This window comes from Cavia porcellus, unplaced genomic scaffold (genome assembly GCF_034190915.1).
Source record: "Cavia porcellus strain 051 isolate PalLab524CR breed Dunkin Hartley unplaced genomic scaffold, mCavPor4.1 scaffold_14, whole genome shotgun sequence".
Taxonomy (NCBI): Eukaryota; Metazoa; Chordata; class Mammalia; order Rodentia; family Caviidae; genus Cavia; species Cavia porcellus.
In genome coordinates, this window is record NW_026947497.1 from 31424504 (window position 1) to 31452305 (window position 27802).

Genomic DNA, 27802 nt, shown 5'->3' on the forward strand with positions numbered 1-27802 from the left:
AAACCCTTCCTCATGATTCCTTTTAGAAAAGACAAAACAAAGCAAAAAACAAACTAAAATGGAACTTGCGTGTTGCTAGCACACAGTCTGAAACACCTCCGCACTGCAGCAAGTAAAGGCTGCTTTGTGCTGGAGGTCAAGGAGGTGCCTGGCATGGATCACTTATGTTTCTCTCCTGGGAGGCCAATGGTCTTTGCTTCTTATTTTTGCATACAGTGTCTCCATGTGGTATACGTCAAGAAAAAGTGTTCACAGCTCATTTAACATGTTTACCACTCTCAATTTTAATAAAAAAAAATTCAATGACATAATCTGTTGCTTAATTAATATGAAATAATTCAATGGTTAAGTGTAAATTTTCAAAATTTGATGAGAAGCTATTTTCAGATTTAGACGGAAAACAAACACACATGTCTTCACATTGCACACTCATGGTATTGTAAGACTGTAATGTCATGGCCTTGGTAGACAGTGGAAAGAGGATCAGAAGTTGGAGCCCAGCCCTGGCAACTAGGGAAGACCCTATGTCAAATTGAAAGTAATAAAAATAAAAAGCATTCAGTGAGAAGATATTCAATTTTATCCACAGATCCACACACAAAAACAAAGGACAACAAAGGACAATTCTGTTGAAAGGAACTTTATGATTTCAGTTGTATATGTGAGAGTATTATGAGTAAAAGTTTATTGAATATAAAATTGAAACCTCATTTCAAATTCATTCAATGAATTTGAAATTGGATTTTCCTTATTGACTCACACAATTATCATTAGCTCTTAATGTTAGTTTTTCATGGCTTGAAATATAGATTTTAAAAATCAGACTATATGACATGCATATATGGTAAACTTATAAGTGTTATTTCACAAAAACAATAGAAAGAAACTAATATCAACATTAATTAAATCAGTGCTAATGCTTTAAGATAAATGGCAGCATTTCTTCTAAACAGGAAAATTCAATTTCTGACTTTTTTTCAATCTTATAGTTTGGAGATACAACAATAATTGTCAATCTTGCTAACATGATCTTGCTAACATTTCTTGGCAAACATTTAAAGTTGTATTTTTACAGTCAACCTGCATTATGTTACTCTGGTTTTCTGTTCATTTTGGGAATACATTATTTTTGTTGCAGACTCATTCAAAAGAATATTTTCATATTAGTAAGTAAAAAGATGATACTTATTACTATGTTCACCAGCAGCATGCCAGTGCAAAGCAGTCCTTTTTAATGATAAAGAATTGCAAAAGTACTTAAAGTATTTTAGGATTAAACAGCAAAATGAATAGAATGTTTTTCACACTTTTAAGCTAGGTAAACATCATTTTTCTCATCTTTACATGAGTTTAGCTTTGGCAAGAACAAGAAGATACTTTTGTCTAACAGACCCTGACAGTTGAGAGACTGCATGTGGTCTACAAAATCCGTGTTTTCACATTTAATTTATTTGTTTAATACCTTAGACTTCCAGATGTCTACCTATTTATTTTAGCTCAAATACTGATAAATTACCTTCCAAGGTAGAGAAAGTTCATAGAAATATTTTTGAAGGCTTATTTTCTTTTGAAAATATTTTCATGAAAACTTCTAACTGAATGATGATAATAGGTTGAGGGAAAAAAAGATTCTTTAATCTTCCCCACCAGATTTGGCAACTGATGACTTCTTGTTCTTTTTCTGCTTTCTCATTGCTCCACAAGAACTTTTACACATCTGGTTAAGAAAGTTTTGAGTCTCTGTCAGGTAAAATGAATAGTAACTCTTATCTCCTCTGACACTGATCTATAAATAGATGGCAGTTCTAATTCCCTTGTACCATCTCAATCTATTTTTACATAACTACAGCAACAGATACAATGAAATATTGATACACTAGATTTATAGATAAACTACAGTATTGATCTACACAAAGTCTCAATCAGAAGATAGTGTCTGCTATAATAACTGATATTTCCAAAATATGACTGATAATTGTCTACAAAGCTCAAATGAAAACATCTTTAAGAGATTGTTTCTAAAGTTATTCTAGATGCTGCTCTACATTATATAATATAAATTTTGTTACAGTTGAATTTATCAGTTATTCATAAAGACATTTGATCACTGATGTCTAAAGTTTTCTTGTAATATATTTTTATATATGTTGACTTGCCCATTCTTTTATCTTTATGTTTAAAGTGCATTTCACCAAAAGAAATAATATATCATTTTATTCATAAACTGTCTCAATTTATTCATTTAATCTTCATTTTCAATCCCATACCCCAAGTATACAATTGTATACTTAAAAATAATACTATATATATATATATATATATATATATATATATATATATAATTATATATATATATATATATATTGGAAGTTTTAGACATAGAAACAAAGCCTTTTTACAAAGCTACTACTCCAGGCCTTTTGTATGTTTTATTTTGACAAAAAGTCTTAATAAGTCAATCAGTTGCCCAGAGGAGGACTGAAATTTCTGTCCTCTTGCTTCAGCCTCCCAGAAAGATAGGATTATAGACATGTACCATCCTATCAAGCTCCATTTATATTTGATATGATGCAATGCATAAGACTTGTAGTCACAAATTTTTCTATCTATACCTATTTACACTTTTAATTTGCAATAATCATTAGTCTTTTCTTTTCTTATTTAGTCTGGTTAACTCTGTTTAATATTCCAATTAAATTCTTTTAATGGTTTTCTAGTATTTGTTCTTTATCTATTTTCTTTATTCTTTATCTATTTCATCTTTACTCTTACAACAGTTTATTAATATCCACCTTCAATTTCAATAGTTATATTTTAACCTGATTTAAAACTACTTTTTTCTGTTTTACCTTGTCTTATGTGCACTTTTAAAATTGTTTTCATTCATCTTGTCATATATTCCTACTATAACACATATCTAGTTATTTTATTATTTCTGAGGTATTTTGAATGGTATATTATTCAGACTTTTATTTATGATATACATATTTAATAATGTTGATTTCTGTTCAAGTAGACTGATATTTGTTGAATCATTTTTAATTGCAAAGACTTACATTTAAACCTTTTTAGAATAGATGTGATTTAGTTTTTGGAATAGTCCTTGAGTAAAACCAAAAAAATTAAAATTCAGTTCTACTCTCAGAGCAGACTTTTGGTTTCATTGGAAAGTCTGGCAAATGTCCTAAAAGGTTTCCCAATAAGTACCTTAAAAGGTTATCTTGGAGTTGTTCAGATTGTGAACTTCCTGCCTTTGGTCAATCAGCTGGTTTAATTCTACTTCACTTATCTCAAAATTAGTATATTTTTCCTTTGGACTCTGTGGTCATTTGCTAGTGTTAAAGAGCAGTTGTACAGAAGACTTCATTACATTTGTGAATTACATTTTTGACAGCAGATTGATTGAATGGAAAATAAAATATGTAAATGTTTGTTCTAGATTTTATACAATACATTTAACTATATACAGAAAAATCATAACACATGCTTGGGATGCTTGATAACTATCCTGTTTTCCCAATTTTAATCAAGCTTAAAATATTTGATGAAAGTGTCTCAAAATTTGGTCTCTTCCATTATTGTTAAAATAAAAATGACTAGCTAAAAATAAGGACATTTAATTGAAAAAGTGATACAGTTTACCTATTGCTTCTATTTTCCATTAATTCACTAAATAATTCATTGTACCAAAAATATTTTAAATTCTTATGTGAAATAATAGATTTATGATGACGATCATTTGTTTTACAAGTTCCTTGTTTAATTGATGTCATATTGCCCTTACTGGTTCCTTGGATTACTTAGCAGACTTAATGAAAATTGTTATTGAATTATCCCAATACTCAATTGTCTGTGCCACAAATACCCTTTCTTACTAGGTTGTTTTTTTTTTTTTAATAGCTTAGAAGGCATTTTCTTATTTAAATTAAAAAATAATTAGATACTTTCTTTATTTTTGGTTCCAGTCAAACTCCAAAATACCTGTCTGTAATTAGATATTTGTACTGACAATGGTATAAATTTGGTATACTTCCAGGAAAAGTCTCATTTAGACCTTTAAGCTGAAAAAAAATTTGAATACATATCCATGAGACACATATATATCACAGCATGTATGTGAATATAGATCCTGATATATTTTGAAATTCTAAACTTTGTTACAAATTTTATTCGTTAATACAGTGTCAAATTTCTTGTGTCTCAGACTCCCTATTTTTATCATATTCTCTTAAATGACATGCCTTTTCTCTTTCTGATGTAACAATCTGTTTACTTATAAAAAGTCAGTGTACTTTCCAATAAATTATGTTTAATAAGTATGAAATTCTTTGGAATTTCTTTAAAAGTTGTGATGAGATGCAGTGAGACAAAAAAGAAAGATGAACCAAAATATCCTCTGTAGATATAATGAGGTATGAAATCCAAGCCTGCAGAGGACTGGGAAGAAACGGATTCTCAGTGGTTTGTTCACATGGTACTATGAGTGTGGAAGCCACTTAATGCTGTCCCACGAGAAAATGAGCTGACTCTATTGCAGTATTAGACTCTGAGAGATTTCACAACCTCCACTTCATTGTGTTCTACTTTCAGATTCTTCAATACCTTAAACATTATGCTAATTTAATTTTTAAAGTTCATGTAGAAGACAAACATTATTTTAAAATTCCACTACAGCAAGATATTTCAGAAATTAGTACACAAAATGTGCTATGCAATGACAATCAAAAGAAATTTAAGAGCCTAAATATTAACTAATAATGAATGGTAATGATCAGTAACCAGAGCTGATACAAACAGGTACATTATCAAGAACTTCCCGTCAAACTATAAGCAAATAAGAAAATAAAATGCTGAAAAATTAAGCACATCAACAATTTTTAAAGGAGATTTACCAGCTCATGAAATTACAACAAACTAACCGACCAAAGCCAATTAATAAAGTCTATTAAGATTTGTCTCAGGCAGATGATTTTAATGATTTTTGCAGACTCATGATTCATACGTAACGCTTTCTCACTCCCCAAATATTGCACGTCTTCTAAGGCTTCAGTTCATACATTCAGACATTTCTACTTGTCTTCACTTGCATTTTTAGCTGCTCATTGAGAAGTCTATAAAGTATGATTATTTATTATATTTTATTTGCTTAAGAAATATTTTTCTATGAACTTAAACTCTCATATGCTATCACAGACCCAAGCAAAGGTGACATTTGAAATTTCTTAAATTACATTTATTTTGAATGTTACTTTTCTCATATCATTTTTAGAAGAAACTTTCCAAACCTGTAGGTGCTTTTCAACTTGGTTTTTAATGTATTAAATGGTTAAAATATCTTTTGAATATAATTCTCTAGTGGAGACAAATAATTGCTAATTTGGGTGGTTTAGAAATACCTGACAGATTAGTAAAATATACTTCTGGGTAGGTCCATGGGCTGTTACCAGAGATGCCTCCAAGGAGGGCAGGAGAGTAAGAGGGGAGACACAACCCTCTTGCGGGGTGGGGGGACCAACAAATAGTTTTCAGCTCTGATTGAATAAAAGGGGATTGTGGAGGATGCCAGCTGCTTTGCAAAGCTATTCTGCTTGAGTACTTGTATCTTCTGCTGTTGCCACTGACTGTAGATATCTAACTCCGGTTTCCTCATCCTTCCAAAGCTGAGACATACTTGCAGGGATCCATTGATGCTGGAGGTTGATGATGTGTGGGGCTAACTCAAGGTCAGTCCTGAAAACAGAGAGCTCAAAACAAGCCAGATAAACAAGCTGTTCCAGCTCCAAACAGGCAAGGGGCCCAGGCCAGCCAGGCAAACAAATTGCTATGCAGAGCTGTGTGGGTGTGAGGGTGTGGGAGTTGAAATTGACATCTTCCTCTTGAATATATAAGTCAATGTGCTACAGTGGTTGAGCATTTCCTTCTCTCCCATCAAGAGAGTGAGGCTCCACATGACCCCAGCTTTGTCTCTATTTTATTTTCTCATCCTCTTGCTGTCCTTCACCCCCAGAACCTCAAGAGCAGCATGAGTTGTGGCACATGCCAGTAATTCTGCAGGGAAATTCCAGGCCTTCAATTCAGACTGAAGCAGTGTCCTTGATCCTTCTCATTCTGGAGATTCCAGCATCTTTAATTGAACAACTAATAAATAGTTTGGTGCAACTGGCTATCATGGACTGTTTAAATAAGATCATTTTGACCTAGCCAATAAATCCCTAAGAACAATTATTTATTTTTTTACTGCCATTTCAATTGCTCATATGAATAGTGAATTTTTCTCTGTCAAATAAAGTCACTTATAAATATCCATTAATGGAGAATTGCAATGCTAGATTTAAAGAAAATATCACAAAACTAAATTTTGGTCCCAAAATGAAATTTCACTGAACCTTAAGATAAAACATACCAAAGAGCCCATTTGCAAACTTTCCTGTTTTTTTTTTTTTCAGTGTTATTTTCTTTTTAACATTCCCTGAGTTTTTCATAATCATAATTACTGTTTCTAGAGTCAGTGGTTACTCTCTGTCTAATTAGAATAAAACTTATATAAGGTGATGATTTGTCTCATATACCAAGCACCTACAGGTTTGGAAAGTTTCTTCTAAAAATGATATTAGAAGTCTTGTGTTTCATGTTTTTCTTTCTTGTAAATCAAACAAAATGCATTTGTAATTAATACTATAGCAGCCATCATGACATATATAATGAGAATCTTTTCTGGGATTTTAACTTAAGTGCTTTTGAATTTTTTTTACAGGCATAGGTGACTGTTTCTGTCTTAAATCAACCTGCTAACATCTATAGCTATAGCCACAGGACAAAATATACAACTAACTGGAACACTGCCAATAATGGGCAGTGTTCATAACTGCTGTTATGCCAGTGACCCTGGGGACATGGGTGGGGAACTTGTGGAAGGCAGGGGTGAAACAGATGAGGAAAAAATGTATAGATTCCCCAACATGAAAGTAATTATTATACATTGCAAACATATAAAATACATTGCAAACATATAAAATACAATTAGTTATTAGGTAGTATGCCAAGTACCATGCATACACATCATGTTATGCACACTGTGTGCACTTATACACATGTTGTATGTGTGTAACTACAAGTGTGTGTGTACATGTCACGAAAATGTAAGAAACATATTATACAAAATTTCACTTGAGCAGTTATATCATACTCCAAGTATATGGAGACTGAATTTGTCCAATATATTTTTTCTACTTTTAGTTCATTTGCTTTTAATTGTAATTATGATCCAAATACAGATACCAGAACTTAGCCTCATAAGCATGACCCTTACTCCTACTTATTTTTAAAATTAATTTTAAACTTAGCTTTAGAGAGACAGTTATTCTTACTGAGTCCTTGTTAGGCGTACACACTGCAAGTGATTCAGACTCTTCTAAACATAGCTCTCTCTGGTTGTTTCTTCCATACCCACTCGACTTTGCAAGCCCGGTTTTTTCCTCAGGAAATGGATCAGTGTAGATCATGTCACAGGACTGGAGTCTAGGACTTCGCATTCAGTATCTCTAATGATGAAGGGTGAAGGACACTGAGGTCTGGAAAGTTATCCAAGAGCCCCTGCCCTGTAAGCTCATGGAAGCTTGGCTGTATTCCTAGATTAAAGATGACTAAACCTCAAAGCTGTTTTTGTCTTGATCCCATCATTTCTTTTCATTTTTTTTCATTTTGACTGGTGCAGAAATCTGCAGTAACACATGAGTTTCCACCTCATTCATACTTTTTAATTAACTCCAGTATAAATAAAAACTTCCCAAATTATCTGAATTTGAATATGTCATTTATCTCTGTCTCCAGGTGGGATGCTGATTGATACATTTTTACATACTTTCTATAATATGGGCATGAGGAGACATCGATATACTGAAAATCTAAGACAGTATTGATAGTAATTCTATGAAATTGTCTAGGCAATGAGCTGATAGTGTATTAAAAACACTTCTATATACCTGCATGATTTGCAAGAGAAATTACAAGATTAAATAACCTGCATTGTAAAAATATTAAACACACAAAGAACTTTCAGAATTAATTCAAAAATAATAAGATTTATGTAACAGGGAATATTAATTGAACATTAATAGGCTATCTTCTATGGACAAGTGTTCTAACTCAAGGCAAGCATCTAAATATGAATTTAAATGATTAAATAATTTTTGCTAATTACTGTATTCATTTTGTTCAGAAAACCTCAGATTGCACTATTGTAGATTTTCTGTGTAAGAGATAAGGTATTTTAAATAAGAAAATTATATTTACTTGTTATTATTAAAGATTGTCAATTTAACAAGAGAAAAATTGTTACTAGTGTTGAAGGTCTATTTCATCCCCAATATGGTTGCATGCAATTTTAACCCCAGTCACACAGGAAGCTGAGGCAAGCGTATCTCTGGAGCCCAGAAGTTTGAGTCTAGCCTATGCAACATAGTGAAACCTGTTTTCAAAGTAATAAATGCATGAATGAAATTTAAAAATGAAGAGACAAAAAAATGAAAATGAATTGGAATTGTGTACATTTCCTTTTATTTTCCAGACCCGTGCCACAGTGATCATAAAATTTAGTTTTCAAGATTTGGATTTGGAAACACAGCATTGTGTAATTCAGTTCAAATGTGTGTGAAATATATTGTGCAATCTTCAATTAGTTATGGTTTCCAAAATACTGTCTAAGTATTGTAATATCAGTTTCCTTCCATCAGTTCTGAATTATTGATTGCTCAGTTTGTGGAATGGAGACATACTGGTGCTGCATGTTTGGTATTCTTGGTTGGTACATTTCTCTAAGGAATCCAAGGATTTAGTTCTAGTCCCAATAGAAACCACGTAGATTCACACAGCAGCAAAAGCTGTGTGGGTGTCAAACTTCAACACTGCCTGGAAAATCAATCCATTCTTAGATGAGGTTACTTTCGTATGTTTTCAGAAGAAGCTACACCATATTCTATAGTCATCTGAATATTAACAGTTAACCATCTTAGGTCCCCATTTCCCTGACTACAGCACTCAATTTTAAGTTTGCTCAAATGGAAGTTGCTTATTTTCCACACCTCACAAAATTGAGGTTTAGGAAGAAATTCAGATATTTGGTTCACCCTTGCATCAGTGATGCTATTTCCAAATTTTAACTTTTTCAATTTTATGTGAAAAACATTTGTGAATTTGTGCTATGTATACATAGCACAATGTATACAACTATTCTATCCAGGATTAAATTATTTATTATAAACATTTAAATTTAATTATTTTTTAAATAAAAATGCTTATATCTTTTATTCAGTATCTTTCTATCTGTTCTATCAAAACCAAACACACACACACACACACACACACACACACACACACACACACACGATGGTAAATGTTTGTTTTTCTAAGAAAGCTTGTATATATGGATACGTATATTTTTTAAAATACACACAAGTATATTTAAATAAATCCATTTCAGTGACAAATATCATGAAGTCATTTTGACACAATAATTTTTACAACTTATATGTTCTTTTATTCTCCCTTAATCAATTATTCCAAAACCAAGCTTGTTATCTGGCTCAGGACCCAACCCGGGATCAGACAATGCCATTATTTGATCTTACTTTTTAGATTCACGATGATATAGTTTTCAGTGCTTCACTTTTTTCATGACCTTGCTACTTTCGCTCACATTTTCCTCTTGACTCTTTCTCAGTCATTAAATTACCCCTCACTGGGCTTGTGTTCCCCTTTCCCATATTGACAGCAAGCTGGCAAACTCAAATACAACTTGACATTATCTCTAGTGCTCTTCGCCTCCTCAATTCAGCTGCCACTTAGTGTGGTCCTACATAGCAACCAGAAGTGTTTCCACTCCTAATACATTAACGTCATGACTTGTTCCTGCACAGCACCATTCATTGCGCTGTACTGACTGTTGCCCTCCTCTAAACCTCTCTCTCTGCTTATCAAATTCCTCTTGCCTTCAGTTTTCATATGTATATGTGTATTGTTTCACAGAATATCATTTTATGTGAAATGTGTCAATATTTTACTTGGATCTATTCATTTCAAATCCTCACTTTACAAAATAGGCATTAATAGATTCATTAAATTTTGCAAATTTTTCTATCATATAAGCAACCAATATTATGATTAAGAAGTTTATGTTCTCCAAGACCAACTAGGTGATTAATACCACCAGATAGTCACTTTTTTCTTTTGAAAAAAAGTACCAAACAATTACAAAGGAACCTAAATGTAAAATAAAGCTGAAAATTATTTTCCCCTTTATTCATATAACTCTTAATTTTGAATAATTGCTTCTTTTTCAATGATAAAATTCACCATGCTTTAACATCCCTACTTCTTGCATATACATTACAGGGAAAACCACTAAATTAACATCACTTCAAATTCAGAAATGAGTCTCTCTTCTCAAATGTTTCCTTAATATCATAAAGCCCTTGTCAGTTTCCTCTTATTAAAACATTCCCGGTTTTCCTTTGGAGTACGTTACACCTTTGTGTTAAAATGTTTTCAACATGTCTGAAACATTTCTCATTTTTCTTTAACCTTTTTCTTTGTTTTAAATCATCCACTGCTTTCCTTACTGCCCCTAGTACTCATAAGAAGTTCTTTAAAGTCACCCTAATTATACGTATTTAGTAATAATGTTCTCTGTTTATGTCATACAGAATGGTTTGCAAAAGAGTCAAGGTACATAACTTCAGGGGAGAAAAATGTTTTACAGCTTTAGACAGCAAAAAGCATTGCTCCAATCCTACTAAAGAGTTGCATGTCTGAGATAGCTTTCAGGAAAGATTAAAAGTGAGCAGATATCACTGAAATGATAGAGGATACCACATTATGTCAGTGGAGCAGAGATGCTTCTTGGGCTCAAAGGGATGCTATTTTATATAAACATTCCTAGTCCAGCTAGAGATTTCATTCTAAAGTAGTGAAGAAAAATAATCTACAGAAGAGTACATAAAGGCTATATATACAAATATATATTTTTCTGAGATGTGTTATATAGAATAGTGTCCATTCATTATGTGCATTCCTTATGTACTATTTCCTAATATTTATATTTTATATATTATGTTGTGTTTTATTATGAGTGTCATGATTCAAGCCAGGAACATGGGGAGATGTTATTTTCTCTATTACCCTCCACATACGCAGTCATCTGAAATGTACACACACACACACAAAGATTTTCTTCCTCTGTTTATGGCATTTAACTAGAAAAATACTTGTTAAAGTTAGTTAAAACAATGGATAGTAAATTATTCTTACAGGATGTATAGGCATTCATATCCTTCAGGAAAGCAATTTGACATGAGATCCATTGTAACTAAATTCACGGCTTTTTTTTTTTTTTTTGAAAAATTTGTTTTACTGTTTGTTTAAGAGAGATGATATTAATTTGTATTACAAATACAAAAATAGCATGCTTCGGATGATGACATTACCCAGATAATCATCTTAACTCTCTCACTATGTGATACACTTTCATTAGAATCATCTTTATTACAGAGGTTGAACTTACTTGTTTCTAAGATAATGACAGTTAAGTTGATTGGGTTGGGAGCCACCCAGAGGATCTGAAGGCCACATTAAGTGGTGTTTAGAGGTCCGATCTTGGCACTGTATATGGTCTCCTATTGCTTCCTGTCTCACACTGCTCCCCATTTCTGTTTCTCTACTGCCGTGAACTATGCAGCTTGCCTCTACCATGTCCTTCGGCCATGATGATTCTGCCTTGGACTTAGCTCTCCATGGACTAAATTCTCTGAAACCAGCAGCCAAGTTCAACTTCTCATACTTTAAGTTTGGATATTTTAACTCTACACAGGAGAGCCAACCAATTCAGTGGGGATAAATTATGAACTCTGGGCTCTAAGATATATCTGTTTCTTGTTTCATTTTTCTTTTGGTTTTGGGCCTTGTTTATTACTGATAGTATCATGAAAACCATCTAAAGTAAAAACTCTTGCTAAAACAAATACCCCCACAGTAAACATAGCTATGATGATCTGCTTATCTCTTTTTTCCCCTATTTTTCTATGAATTTAGCTAAGCAAATAATATAGTATAACATTTCAGTATCTTCACTGAGAATGTGTGAATTTCTTCTTATAGCAATTAAGTTAATCTTTTACTAAAATGAACATGCATATTCAAAATAATTTCAGAGGTTGCTCTTAACTCATGATGGATGTATTTTAAGATTGTTATATGATAGTATACAAACAGTATGCATGCAGTGGGAATCATACTTCAATTTTTGAAATTTCATCTTGTCACAGTTGAGCAGTAATGGAGCCCTGTACATTTCCTCAAGTACAATCAGTTGAAAAGCTCACAGCTTCCAGTTAACCATGTGGTTAAGTGGAAAAACACTCTTAAGTTTTTGTATTACTAATTTTCTTTGATGCAGACTAACAAATATCATTACACAGTCAAAATTTATTATACAATAGGCTATGTATGATTTTGCAAAAATGAAGGTTAATATTTATGTTTCAAGTAGGTATAAGGTAGGCTATAATATTTGATAGAATTAAGTATATTAAGTGTTTTTTTGACCAATGGTATTGTTTAAAATGGAAGGGATTTACCAGAATATAATCAGATTGTTAAGAAGATGAGACTATGGTGCCATTCTTCCATTGGCACATTTTAAAAAGAACAGCTTCAGGGATATACTACTGCTGTTAGGTGACAGGCAAACTTGGGATTTTAATATATGCTTAGAATACTATCTTTCTAGAAGATATAACAAGCAAAAGCTACAAAAACTTATTTAATATGTTCATTTGCATATGTGTATTTAAATCTTATGCTTTTGTGTATATGTTTCCAGAAATATATTCATAAGTGTTTATTTTAACATATAAGTAGCAAAACTTACAAAGGTAATTAGTTTGAATAATTTTACATATAATAATCTTAAAAAGAACTCAAAAATATTTTCAGGGGATCTAAGATTTTTATAAGATATTTGTCTTTCAACTTGAATGTTTATTGAATTAGTACTTAGGAGCGTTATGACAAATTTTTTTTTGTACTGGGAATCGAACTCAGGACCTTACCTTTGTCAGGCAGGAACTGTGCCACTGAGCTATATCCCTTCCCCCATCTCTGGATTATAACAAATAGAGTATTTGACTTATTTAAAAAATTATAGATTTTTCTTCTCACAATTATTCATAAGAATAAACATTCTATCAAAAATATAAACTTCTATTCCAACTCTATTTAATTTGGTTGATTTATTTTTCCTCCTAAATTTAGGCTTAGCACCATTAATATGTAATTTACTTTTTTAAATGTTTTAAAATGTGTGATATTTATCTTTAACTTTGAAAAGTAAACCTATCAACACCCCACACACTATTTTACAATCATAGTTCTTAGATGAAAATCTAATGTCAATAAAAATAAGTTAATGAGTGTTAATGAGGATATATATTAGTACAATATAAAATTTATAAATCTCTCAAATCATTTTTTATACGTCTATTCCATTTTTATCACTAAAGATAAGCTAGGCTTCACAGAAAAAGAAACCGAGAAATCAGTCATCTCATTTAACAAATATTTATCTTTTAAATATTTATCAAATATTTAACAAATATTTATATTTTCTCACTTTAAATATAAGTACACACATCCCACTTAATATGAATATAGGTGTGAATCTGAGGAGCCTTGTAATAATTATTAAAAAGGGACACACACTGGCAGAGGGTGATCTTGAAAAATGTGGAGTATTTCCTCCAAAATAAACATCCAGTTTCTATACCTTTCACTTTTCCAATAAGGGAAGGAATACAATTCTTGATTTGTCTTCTTGGATGATTAAGGTTAAAAAATTGTCTTTTCTTTGCCTAGAATATTCTTCAACTAAATTTACGTTCTTTAGCAGGTGGCTTTTAGGCTTTCAGGTTGGAATGGAGAAACTCCACCCCAGGCATAGCCTGCAGTGTCAAATACTCCGTTTTGTTGATCAAATGCTCCAGTGTACATTATCCTATTACGGAGTCTCTACAAAAGATAAGGAAGTTTTATGGAATCTTTCAAATTATTGACAGGAATATCATGGACCCTTTAGGCTAGCAGCAGCTGTGGAGATTCATGTACTCTTCTTGAGGAAATTATTGCCATTTGAAAAATGGAAATCAGCTTATGGTAATGCACTTACAGAGACTGAACACTGCAGTGTGAGTTCCAGGAACCCATGAAACTGAGCTACTTTTCAACTGAATGATGCAGTCCTCAGATTCCACCAAGTTTATCGCAAAAGAAGATTGGATGTACAATGATCCCGAATGAATAAATAAGTTCCTACAAATCTATATGAGCTTCAGTATTCTCACTATTTAAATTATGTCATGTAATCTCAACATATCTTGTACGTAGCTAAAGAGAAAACTAAACAAGCTAATATTTTTATGTATTACCACTCTTTTCATTTATCTTGTTTAAATGTTTACCTGATATATTTAACTTTGTGTTCCAGTCTTACAAATATACTAAAATTTTTGGTACCGAGTTTAGTCAGGTAAAACACCATCTAGACAGAGATAAAGAGACATATGAGAGTGTGTGCTGATCATTTTAGAGAGATATTAAGAACATCATTATTTATTCTAGGATTTTTTGGTACAATTCAGAAAATGCTGAAGCTGCTGATGTTTAATAACTTTAATAAAGGTTAATAAGATAATCTAAGCCTCCTATTTTTGAAATGCAATTGAATCACACTAAGGCTATAGTCATTAGTGGACTCCTTCATTCATGACTTTAGTACCTGAACGACAGCATGTGGTGTCTTGCAGGAGATGTACCACGGAAGGTGCTTGGAAGCTTATATTCTTGCTCCTGTCTCCTCTCTCCCTGGCTATCACAATATAACCAGCTTTCTTATCAGGACTTTCCTCTGTGCCATTTCTGCATTGGAGCCAGCTTAGCACGGATTGAACTCACTGAATCTGTGAGTCAAAATGAATCATTCATTCTTTAAATTGTATATGTTTGGTATTTTGTCCCAGAGGAGGAAAGCTGACTAGTGCATGGTTGACAAAAAGGATAACTAGACAAAATTCTGGCAACTCAGCATCATTTTTCACATTTTAACTTCTTTCCCGTATTATATGGGAAGAAATCTGAAAATGCATTCCCCCAAAATCCTCTCCAATCTTTCTCCATAATGTGAGTTGACAATGTAAACTCCAGATGATGAAGGAGTATAAAGCTTCATTCTTCAGTAATATATGCATCTAGGTACTTAAAATTCTAGGCTGCAGCCTCCAAAAGTCTTAAGATCAATCCATAAGATGCCATAGGCATATGAGATCATAATCAATTTTTGTAGTCTTTATGGAATATATTTTGACAAAAATTAATTAATGTGATTGCTTTCTTATAAAGTATAGATTCCATAGTAGTTATTTTAAAAATGTAAGTAAAGTATATCATACATGTTGTTAAATTCTATGTTTACATAAAAGGAAAAAAATATTTAACATTCTATTATCAAAATCAAGAGAAAACAAAATACATCTTCATTTGAACCTATCTATATATTTAGATTAAAGCTGAAATAGTCTAATGTTGGTAAATATAAAAATACAAGTAAAATGTTTTATTTAGACTTAATACTATCAATACTTGTTTGTGAAGTAATTAAAAACCAACATATTCACTAGAATTCATAAAATGAAACAATGTTTTGAATCCTGGGTAGGGCTAAAATAAGGAATTTATAGTCTGTAGAGGAAACAGATTGGTCTATAAACAATTTCTCTTGCAAAAAGACAGATTATGAACAAAGTTTTAAAATTTTTTCTAAAATGGGGGCTGGGGATTTAGCTCAGCGGCACAAGCACCTGCCTTGCAAGCAGGCAGTCATGAGTTCAATCCCTGGTACTGATAAAAAGTTAATTTTTTTTCTAAAATCATAGAGCAATAATATATATTACAGCAAAAACATCACCAAAATAATGCAGTTAAAAACACGCTATCTAAAACATTGTTATTTACTCTCATCCTGCATAAAAATATAAATCATTGCTGGGCATTGTGGATTACATTTGTTATTCTGGCATGTTGGAAGACTGAGGCAGAAATATTACAAGGTCAAAACATCCTGAGAGATTTAGTTATTTAGCAAGACTGTTCCTAAAAATAAGACTCTAAAATAGAGCTTATGATACAGCTCAGTACCAAAGTCTTTTTGGTTTTTAATCTCCAGTACCACAAACAACAGTAATCATGATAATAATAATAATAAACTGAATCTATTCATTCATCAGTAAATGTGTACATCAGTTTATAAATACAAGTGATCATGTCAGCATTTATTTTCACTGTAAATATTTACCAGAATAAAGTCTTGTTTATTTGGTAGTACCTTGAAACCTTTCAACTTCCTGTGTTGGCTAAGAATGACATTTTAATTTAATATTTCTTTTGAATAATTCCATTTTAAAACATAAAAATGTGACATGTCTAATTTTTAAACATTTATTTTTTAAACATGTGAAATTGATAGATACATAAAAAACATTGAGCAATCTTTAAACAAATCCTCATCTTATTATCTGTTCCATGAAAATCAATTATATCTTTGTATCAAAGAAATAACAAAGTAACTTAGAAGCGAAAAATATTGCATAAATGAGTATTTAGAATTAAAAATCAAAATAAGAAAGAAAACCAGTACAAAATAAGATTCTACTACCCCTGAAGCCTGGCCTCCTTGCTGGGGAAGGTATTCTTGGGAAAATGATTCTGAATACAGATGTTCTTCGATTCTGTTGAAATAAACAAATGAATCTTCCCTGGAGGAATAAAAATATGCTTATGTATGCTGTGCACACTACAGCCAATTCTAGGAAACAAAAGTTCTGGCCTGATCAGCAAGGGTACACTCTCAAGGACTGATGAGATTCACTATCTATTCACACAGTACCATGGGTGAATTATATTTAAAATGAATTTAACAGGGAAAGGAGCTATGTTTACCAACTGAACAAGTGCATTTGTTTCTCTTATTGCTCCAACTATCTTTATGTAATTAAGTACCTTTATAATTGCAAGTTACTTAATCTTTTTAGGAATCAGTTTCTTCATCTGGGAAATGGGAAGGACTGGGAAGGTATTTTGAAGTTGGCAGCCTAGGGCAGAGGTTCACTGAAACAATGAAACAGGTAATAGAGCTTGGAACTTTTCTCCTGATGCAACATTTCAGCCTTGATTTAAGAAGTTTCTGGGGAAAACACCATAAAGCTGGGGAGATAAAAACAAGAGCACAAAGGGAAAGTTTAGCTTCAGAACCCTGCAGAACAACAGCGAATGTAACTTTTTGCCAGAAAAATATGAAATCTCACTAAAGACCTATCACCTCTGTTCTTTTAACCAATATATCATAGCCAGCTCTCAATGAAGAGTGAAGACATACTAAAAGAAAAAAAAAATCCTTGAAGAGACTAAACATGTATCAGAGCACGACTAAGACATGGCAGACATGTTGGAATTATCAAACATAAAACTGGAAAATTACAGATTAATATGATAATGTTTCTAACAGAAAGACTAGGCATGGACAAACAGAAAGAAGAGGTAAACAGAGGATTGCAAACTCCAAGAAAGCATAAAGTGGAAAGGCTATAAATAAAAGTCAGTAAGCAAAACAAAAAAAGAGAAAGCATTGTGATTATTATTTCAATTATGTAACTAACAGACTTTAAGAACGTTGGCATGACGTTAGTGAATATCTCAGAATTCAATATTTGTCCAAACTAGAAGTTGTAATTTAGATTAAAATCAAAATTAAGAGTTACACATAATTCAATATTCTTTTATTGTGCTTGTCTTAAACTTATTAGTCAATGTTATCTCTCTTCAGTTTTTAAATATTTTTTCCTATTTTATGTCGGGTTAATAATTTGATCTGGCTGTAATTTTGAGCTGCAGTCTTTATCTCGCTGTGAGTACATGAAAAAGGTCTCCATGCCAAAGCTGTGATTAACTTTATAGATGCAGGGAATTATGGAAATTGTATCATGCAAAATGCCTACTTGCCAAAATTATTCCTTGACCTTGTGCTTAGGAAGAGTTTTAAATAATTCAGTGATGTATTGAATGAATAAATTTGTATTGCTTGTTACCCTAAACAGTCATGCATTCACTTTTCCTTGACATTTTTAATAAAGCCTAGTTTTCCAATATTCATGAAATATTGCATTTCAATTAAATTACATAGGTTTTGAGAAAATACTTGCCCTAAGCTGTTTAGTGTTGACACCAGCTGTCATTTGTTTTTTCTTTGGTGTGATGCCCATGGAAACTTTAAGCACAACTAATGCGAAGCACTGTCATTCTTTAATGAGTTATGTTTGATCATGTATAGCACAATTCTGTTTAAGGAAAAGCATAATAAATAATATTTTGTGTTTGCATTATATGCAGTGTAAAAATTTGAAATTTTGAAACAAAGGTTGACTAATTTAGTGGAAATTGTAAGTAGGTATAAACCTTACTTCCAAGGATGTGATTGTAAAAGACTATCCTAAACTTTTCTATTATCTCTTAAATTACCCATCCTTATAGAAAACAAGTAAATGGAAAGATACCCAGTGAATTTTTAAAATATTGGAGTATAAGCTTTTGAGTCTTAAGTTTTTAAAAATCTTTACATTGTCAAATAGCATTTATATTTTACTGACTTGTTAAATTCATATAGTATTTGATGACATTCATGCCTTAAATACTTCTGATTTTTCTCAGGTTATTTTTTTTTTTTTTTTCTGAATCAGGACATTTGCTATGAAAAAAAAAAAAGAGTTTTCTAAAAGTTGTGAAAGCATCAAGAGTAATTCTGGTTACTAGGCCTGGAGCTATAACAGTCTCCATTATTTAATTACAATACAAATATTTAATGAACTTGACTTATTGTATTGTAACACATTTCACTCAATTTTAAGAATAATGAAGCTATACTTGCCACATTATTAAATAAAAGCAATAAAAATGAAATGTATGATGCATTATATTTGAAATACCATGAATTAATAGTATCTACATATTAATAAGAATTTTAGACTTTTAAAAATTTCTATACGACACCTTTGTGTTTGATAGCTTTCACATTAAAATTATTGGCATTTCCATAACAAAAATCCTTTTCAGGTATCCTACATTCACCCCCTAATCTCTCTTCTAGAAAGGCACATGGCTTCATGCTACTGGGATTTGATGCTACAAAAGAATTTAAATCTGCTCTACTGTAGAAGGGTAGAAAAAGACACATTTGGAATGTGCATGAGAATTTTGGACAGCATTTTCCTTTTGATAAAAGGGAAAGAAAAACAACCTTTTACTGTTATTCTCTCTAATTCACTTGATCAGGACTATACCATCCATCCAAGAAAATAATGTCTCCAGCATTCTAAATGGGCAGATTTTGAAGGTGGCTTCTGAGATGCTTTCTCTGAGGTGAGCATGTCTTATATAATTTTCTCTCTTTGAGTCTGAGAAAATCTGTGAATATCAAGGGAGAGCATAAGCTTTGATTGGTGCCTCACAATGATATAGTCATTCCCATTATTCCATTGTAATATTATAGAAATGCTTGATCATCATATTAGACAGGAGGGATATTTTCTTTCTGGCTTTGAAGAAGTAAACTGCCAAGTATAGATCTAAAATGTCTTCTCAGAACTGAACAAAATTTTCACAAGAGAAGGTAGTACAAAATGTAAAACTACAAATAAATGATTTCTGCGGCCACTTACATAAGTGTGAAGAGCTCAAACCTAGAATGAGATTGCAGGATCTCTGACACTGTGAAACTTGACGAGTAAAATCTCCAAGCAATGACCCAGGTAATTCATGCATTTTTACTCCTTTGACAAAAAATGAGATATATGTATTGTTTTCAAGTGCTTACTCTGTACTGATTTGCTGTACTGCAATGAAAATTGACACAAATTATAAAAATTTTATGTTTGAATGAATATCAAAAGACAAATATTTGCAAGTATCTTTCAATGTAGAATGATATTGTTTCATTTAAAGTAAATATATTATAAATATAAATTCCAAAAAAATACACTAGAAAATATTAAAGTCCAGTGTTTAGCCATGTTTCCATCACTGGGATGCAATACCAGACACCTGCAGCTTGTAGGAGGCCAATTACATGTTGACTCACAATTCCAGTTCATATTCAGCTGGTTCCAAGGCAGAAAATGCATGGCAGAAGGGCATTGTGGAGGCAAAAGTGTTCAATGCATGGTAACCAGGAAGCAAAAAATAAAGAGAGGAACTGGGTACAAAAATCTTCTTTCATATCACATCTCTAGTCAGCCCCCTCTAACCCTGCCCACCTCCTAACAATGCCTTCAGCTCCTGAACTCAAGACTGGATGAGTCCATTGATGAAGGCCACACCCTCATTTTCTAACTGGCTCCACCCACACACAAAGTTTGGGGAACAGTTTCCATGCAAATCTTGACACTTAACACACATAATATGTGCCTACACACACACACACACACACACACACACACACACACACACACAGGTGTTTGTGAAGTTACATGTATATGCATACATACAGATTGACACACATGAACACTGTCTCAGATACTTTTCTCTCTTGTTTTGAGACAAAATTCCTGGCACCCAAATTTAGGGAAGGGAAGGTTTCTTTCTTAGGGGTTGGGAGTTTCAGTTAATATTCATTTGGCTCCAATGTAAAATGACACGACTGAAAGCCAGCAGTTCATGAAAGCCACAAACAAGTATGAATAGCAAAAGAGAAAGACATCCTTTTTTGGGAAGTTGCACTGTATGCTGGCTATAACCCTGGGTGGGCATAGCATTCATACTACCAGTCTGAGCCCCAGACAATGAACCAATCACAAAGGCTTGATTTGGCCACATTCATGATTGCATGAAGCTTGGGGGGGCATATGATCATAAACCACAATCCACACACACTCATAAACACAGAGATAGATATTGAATACATTTTCTTAAGAGATATGGTAAGATATATGGCCCTAAGCAAAGGAAAATTTAGAATTTATCAGAGCTGCAGACTTTGATTAATGTTAGGGAAGAAAAAACTGCAAAGGCAAATAGAAATGATTGCGCACACAATTTGTTTATTATCCCCTTTAATCCAGAAAATTAATATTGCTGACTATATAAATTTACATTCATCCAAATAATAAAATAAAATGTACCTGAAAAAAAATATATAATTATGTTTGGAAATATAATTTTAATTAAATAATTTAAATATTTTAAAATAATTTCATGGCAGTGAGGCATGGTAGTAGCACTTGCAATCCCAGCACTCAAGAAGCTGAGGCAGGAGGATCCATCAGAGTTTAAGGCCAGCCTGGCTTGTGTGGTAACTACAAGACCAGCTGAACTACATGGTTAGACCTTGTCTCAAACAAATAAAATAACAGTAACAAAATAATTTTATGGAAAAGGATTTTATTAAATATAATATTATACAAAAATGGCAAAATTTTCAGAGGGGCCCAATTTGAGAGCAACTAATTAAAAATAGTACAATCTCAATAATAATGTAATGTATTGCTTGAAATTTGAATTTTTAAATAAATACAATAATTTCTACATGCTTAGTTTACTATTTATGTTGCCTGTGTTGCATCTTTTGACAGCATATTTAGTTGTAGAGATGGGACTTCCTGGTACAAGAGAGTCTGTTATACATTTCATTTATTAAATAACTGTGCATTTTTGCATTGAAATAAAGCAAGGGCAGGCCTGTAGCTAAATTCTTGAGTTTTTATTTTGGATCACCCCCATACCTTTTCTTCACATTCTGGAGACTGAACCAGGGCCTTAGCTGAGCAGCATTGCTATCCATTTCAGAAAAACAAAAAAAATGCAGACTAAGCATGGATTTATGACCATCATGCCTAAGGAATCCAGGAGTACTGAGATTACAGTCACACACTATCTCACTGGTGTACATTTGTGGAAAATTAATAAATCTAAAATGGATACACATTCAAAATTGTTTTCTCACTAAGTATATACATATTTATTTACAACAGTCACAATATATTTAATAGTGCTGTTATTATGATAGGTATATTTGTATGAACTGCCAATTAACCTAATTAATGTGTAATAAATTTGAAATACATTTCTTAATACTATTGTTAGGAAATTCATTGGTAGCCTGCTCAGTCACCTGTTGTATGCAATGAATTACACATTGAGAAAAACATGAAACTTTTTATGGGTATCAATTCAACAGTTTTTGAAACTTCACACAATATTTCAAACAAAATATTTTATAAAAATATTTTATGACATCAAAGTTGTGGCTAAACCTACATAGCATTTATTTCTTCATATTTTAATATTTATGTCATATATTACATTGAATATATTGATATAATCATTGAAAAAATCAATATTTTCTTCCATGATTCATATTATTTTCTGCTCTAGTTAAAGAAGGTCAGTTTACTAGCATTTGTAAGAGATATTCAAATTATTTTCAAAATATCTTGTGATAGACTTTTTTATAAAACTTTTTCTGATAATACAGTAAAGGTGTCTCAGGTATATTTCATGTTTTGTGAGTGCTAATGGTACATTTGATCTTTTTAAATTTTTTTTTTTTTTTTTTTTTTTTTTTGTCTTTTTCGTTTTTATCGGTACCGGGGATCGAACTCATGACCGCACACTTGCAAGGAAGGTGCTTATGCCGCTGAGATAAATCCCCACATTTGATCTTGTTTAAGCCATAAATATCAACGATATTAACGCAAGCTATATATATCAAAAGTAAATAGATGATAGCATTATAGTTTATTTTACAATGAAAACATCAGTACATAAAATTTATAAAACCATTCATTAGAAATTTACAAAATACAGAAAACTATGGAATATGAAAAAAAACCTTCTTTTGCAAGTTATATTTTTATCATGAGAAAGTGACAAAAATATATAATGTTAGCTTTTCCTATGCTACATAATAATATTTTAACAATTATTATTTATTAATGCAATAATCCTTGTATGGTACTTTTATAATAGGCTGCAGAAAATGGTGAACTTTGCATTAAAAGTTAAAATTTTCTTTCAAAATAGCACCCTTAGTTACACTTAACTTTAGTTGAGTTTACCTTAGCATATTTAGATCTCAGCTGTAGCACTGATGATGATGATGGTGACAGATTGGATACCATAGAATATTGATACTAAATCATTACAAGGCACCATGTAGAAGTAAACTAGAAAAACAATGCAAACAATGACAAAGTCACTGTGTACTGCACCCTTCTCCAAAAACCTGTGATCTACTCAACTGACTCATTCCATTTTAAATTTATTAGTGAAAGTAGGATCAAGATAAGTTTATGTATTTTTGAGAACTTCTCAAAAAATTGGGAGTTTTATGTTCAAATATGTCCAACTTTTTGCTTACTTTCTGTGGGGTGGGAGGCCTGGTAGGAGGTCTTTAGGTGGTCAGGGGACAGGCAGGCAGGAGAGAGGGACTCAGGCCTTTCCTCTTTGTCTCCTTGGTTTTCCAGGATTTTGTCCCACGAGATGCCTCAAAGCAATGGGCCCACTTAAAAATGGACTGCTCTCCAAAATAATGAGTCTTTTCTATGTATAAATGATTATATTAGATATTAGATATTTATTACAGTAAGAGAAATGTATCAGAATTCACAATTCTGTACATGGAAGCAAACAAGAAATGTAATGTTCGTAATAGTACTGTATGTGGCTAAGTGAAATCTGGCTTCAAAGTACATATATTTTTATTTCTGTTTGGTATTTATTATTCTAATTTTTTATTAATACATGATTGCAGTATGCAATGTTCACATTCCTTATGTCCAGAGAACGTTTTAATTCCTTTTCATCACCCTTTCCTTCTCCTCCCTTTCTTGATTCCCTTCCATTTGAGGAAGGTCTGTTTCCCTACTATCCTTCTGATTATTTTTCATTTTGCTTCTTATTTATAATTGAGGTTTTTCATATGAGATAAACTATGCGATATTTAAGCTTCTGTGTCTGAATTACTTCACTTAACATTATAGTCTCAGATACATCTATTTACCTACAAATGATTCAGGTTTATTTTCCATGTATGGCACAGTAATATTCCATTATATATAAATACCATATTCTCTTTATCTATTTATTTGTTTATGGACATACAAGCTTCTTATTCCATTTATCTAGTATGAATTATACTACTATAAATTGGTGTATTCATATATCACCACAATATGGCATCTTTAAGTCTTTTTGAAAGTTTCCTACTTTTAATTTTTTCTAGTTCTTTTAAAAGAGAAATGTTAAAATCTCTAGCATCAAATATTTATTTCAAATTTAAATAAGAATTATAAACATTTGGAATCACAGTATATACAAGAATCAAGCAAACGTTTTGTTTAATTTTTAATTGAAATAGATTATTGTTTTAGCCAAAAATATTTTAAAATTAATTATGTGATTGAATGTTTTCCTAAAAATAGGTATTGATGCTTATTTTCCTGGGAAGTATTATTCAAAAATGTTTTGTACATCACACACGCGCATAAAAATGTGCACACTTTCAGCTTGCACATATACATATATAATTTTGAAGCTATTTAACTTTACAATATGCATTAATAAACAAAAGATTAATGTGTTAATAACATTAAATTTCTGTTCTAACTGCCAAAGAAAATTTAACAAATGAAGGAATTGTCTTAGTTCGACATCTTTTGTTAAATATATTAGCTTGTTTGAGTTATGGCTATTTAGTTGCCTATTATTGAAACTAATGATGTCTACAGAAATTAAGAATATAACATTAATTTACATTCAAATTTGGTATTGATTTTACCTAATGGTTTTTTATCTCATTAGTAAAAATTATTTTATTCTGAAATATTATTTTAGGCATAGATAGCCAAATGTGCTTGAGAATCTAATGTTATATTTTGATGAGTAATAAATTATCTAGAATAAATATGTTTTTATGGCTTATAATTGTTCATTTACTGGAGAATTTTAAAAGTACAAGTTCCATTTACCCTTCATGTTAAATACTGATTTCATATACATACAAAGAATAAATTAATGATACTAATTTATGGAATAATTTTCCAAGAGCACTAAAATGCCTATTTTACCACTTACATTTGGTGACCCTTTGCATTTTCTTGTACTTTTCACTACATTTGACTTGTAAATTTTTATGTCTAAAGAAAACTCTTTATTAATTGGGAAATACTTAGGTTAAAAAATAAATTATATGATATAGTGGTTGACTTTCTTTTGATATTATTAATGATATGAGCTTTTAAATGAGTCAAATGTGAGCCAGTCTATCAACATTTAGTTTATAACTGAGAAGTTTAACCTAAACTAACAAATAAAAGTGAGTCCAATAAAATTTTTCTTAATGAATTTTCAATATCTTATTTATGAACATTTCTTAAAAACAATGCCTGGGTAATATCAACTGTATTACAAGAGATAAAGACCTTCTGACTATGTTAACATTTTATTGACCTCTATTTGGGGTAACAATCTTTATCTGAGATACTTGAGTTAACTTTATTTTTCTTCATGATAAAAGTGTGGATTGTTATTTATTCTTCTAAATTTTGGAAGTTCTTCACTAAGCATATGTTCTTTCCAAGAGGCACTGATCTTAGCAGATTAATGGTCGTAAGAAAAGTCAACATGGTTTGGGTATAATGAAATTAAATCTGCTGAATCTTGGATTCAGAAAATAATTTCAGAAATTTGTGTATATAGATTAAAATATAGGAAAGTAAAAAAAATACTCAGAACTATATATCTAAAACACATTTTTTAGTATATTTGGGTACATTTTTCAATGATTGATTTTCCATCTACTTCTCCAGTCAGGATAATAGAGAAGTTTCCAGGACTGAAGATTAGGAGGGAAGATTGATGAGACTGTGAGAGTGCTGGAAAGTTGTACAGACTGTGCTCCTAGTTCCATATCTGAGCACATGTAGTTTTCAAACTGTACACTTAAAGAGGTGAATTCATCATTGTATGGTTTAAAGACTCGATAGACTTTTCTCAAACTAATAATTACAAAATAGAAAAATAAGGCTACTTCTACTACCAGAGAAAAATGTTATAGTTTAAAACCTCAAAACTAATCAAAATGATAAAGTCACTAGAATGTTACTTTATATGTAAAATTAAATTCAACCTACAAAACAAAATATCATCTCCCTATTTCATGTTGAAATTTTGATATTTAATACCAACGAAGTCAATTCCCAATGTTCTATTATAATGAAACTATCTATTTAAAGTTTTGTAAATGGTTTAGAAACTATGTTTTTATTTCAATTTAAATAGTAGCAATCATGCAAAATAAATGCTTTTTGCTTTGTTTTCCTCTGAAGAGCTAAAGTTCCAAAGCTGCATTTCTTATCACAGTCTTTGCATTCAAAGAGGACAATCTTAAGTAATCTTGGTGAGACAAATAATTTTAAATAATACAAGATAACAAGACTTTGCAGAATTATTGAGGACATATTATTTCTGACCAAAGTTTTAGATTTCTTATAATCTTGCCAAAGAATAATTTTTAAAGAATGATCTAAGAGTCGCGAGCTTCTCATAGCCAAAATCCTTGATATATACACATCAGCGTCTGTCCCCCAAGCCCAGTCTCTTTCCTCCTGCCTCTTACTTGTCTACTCGAAAGCAAGTGTAACTTATCTCAAGATTTCCTAAAGCAGCATCTCCCACTTCCTCAAGATTATTGTCTCTCTATTGCAAGTGTACTCTCTCAATACCATTTGTTTACCTGTCATGACTAATATTATCTAAATTTATTTGTATCATATATAATATCTGTCATATTCTACTACATGACGAATAATGTCAGGGACTTCATTTTCAGTTCTGTATTCATTGTTAAAGTGTTTACTAACTATCACATGATCTGGATAGAATATCTCATACAGTTTGAATATAATTGCAATATTGATGCATTACTGAAATCTATATTTCTATATTAATAGACAGATTACCATATGTGGCATAAAAGAGAAAACAGTCATTTAAAATATAGTTAGCTTAAGTGAACAGATTTGAACCACAAAATTTAAATGTTGCTTTAAATTTTCTCCGGATTTACTGGTTTAAAATTGAATTCACATTCAAGGATAAGGTTGCTATCGCCTCAGGATAAATCATTGCAACAAAAACATGTCTAATCTATAAATCACTAGTCAATATTGACCAAAGAAAAAATAATCATCCTAAATTCAGATTCTTTAACTCCCAGCTGCCCTCACCAGACATTTTGGAAGCTTATCTTGTAAAATATTCTTTAGTAGCCATTTCTGGATAATTTTTTCATTAAAAATCTCATCCTCAGTCTCTCCCCAGAGCTGACCATCTCCTCCTGTTCATTACACTTTGTCTTCTTTACAGCCTTATTATCCGGTTGTAAAAGATATTGCACAGGCTTGCAACTTTTTCAGCATGTCTGCTTCTAGTGTTATACATTACTGTATTAAATATTGGGATAGTGTTTTATTTAATTCTGTATCCCTGGCTAATTTCCCATTTAAAATAAAGTCTTCACTACAAAATATTTTGATATAAAAAAAGACAATTTTAGAACCAATTTTATGAAGCAAAAATGAGAAATATTATTAAAATTGTGTCTATTAGCATGCTTTTTAAGTTCATGATTTACTGATTTATTGTTAGTGGTTGT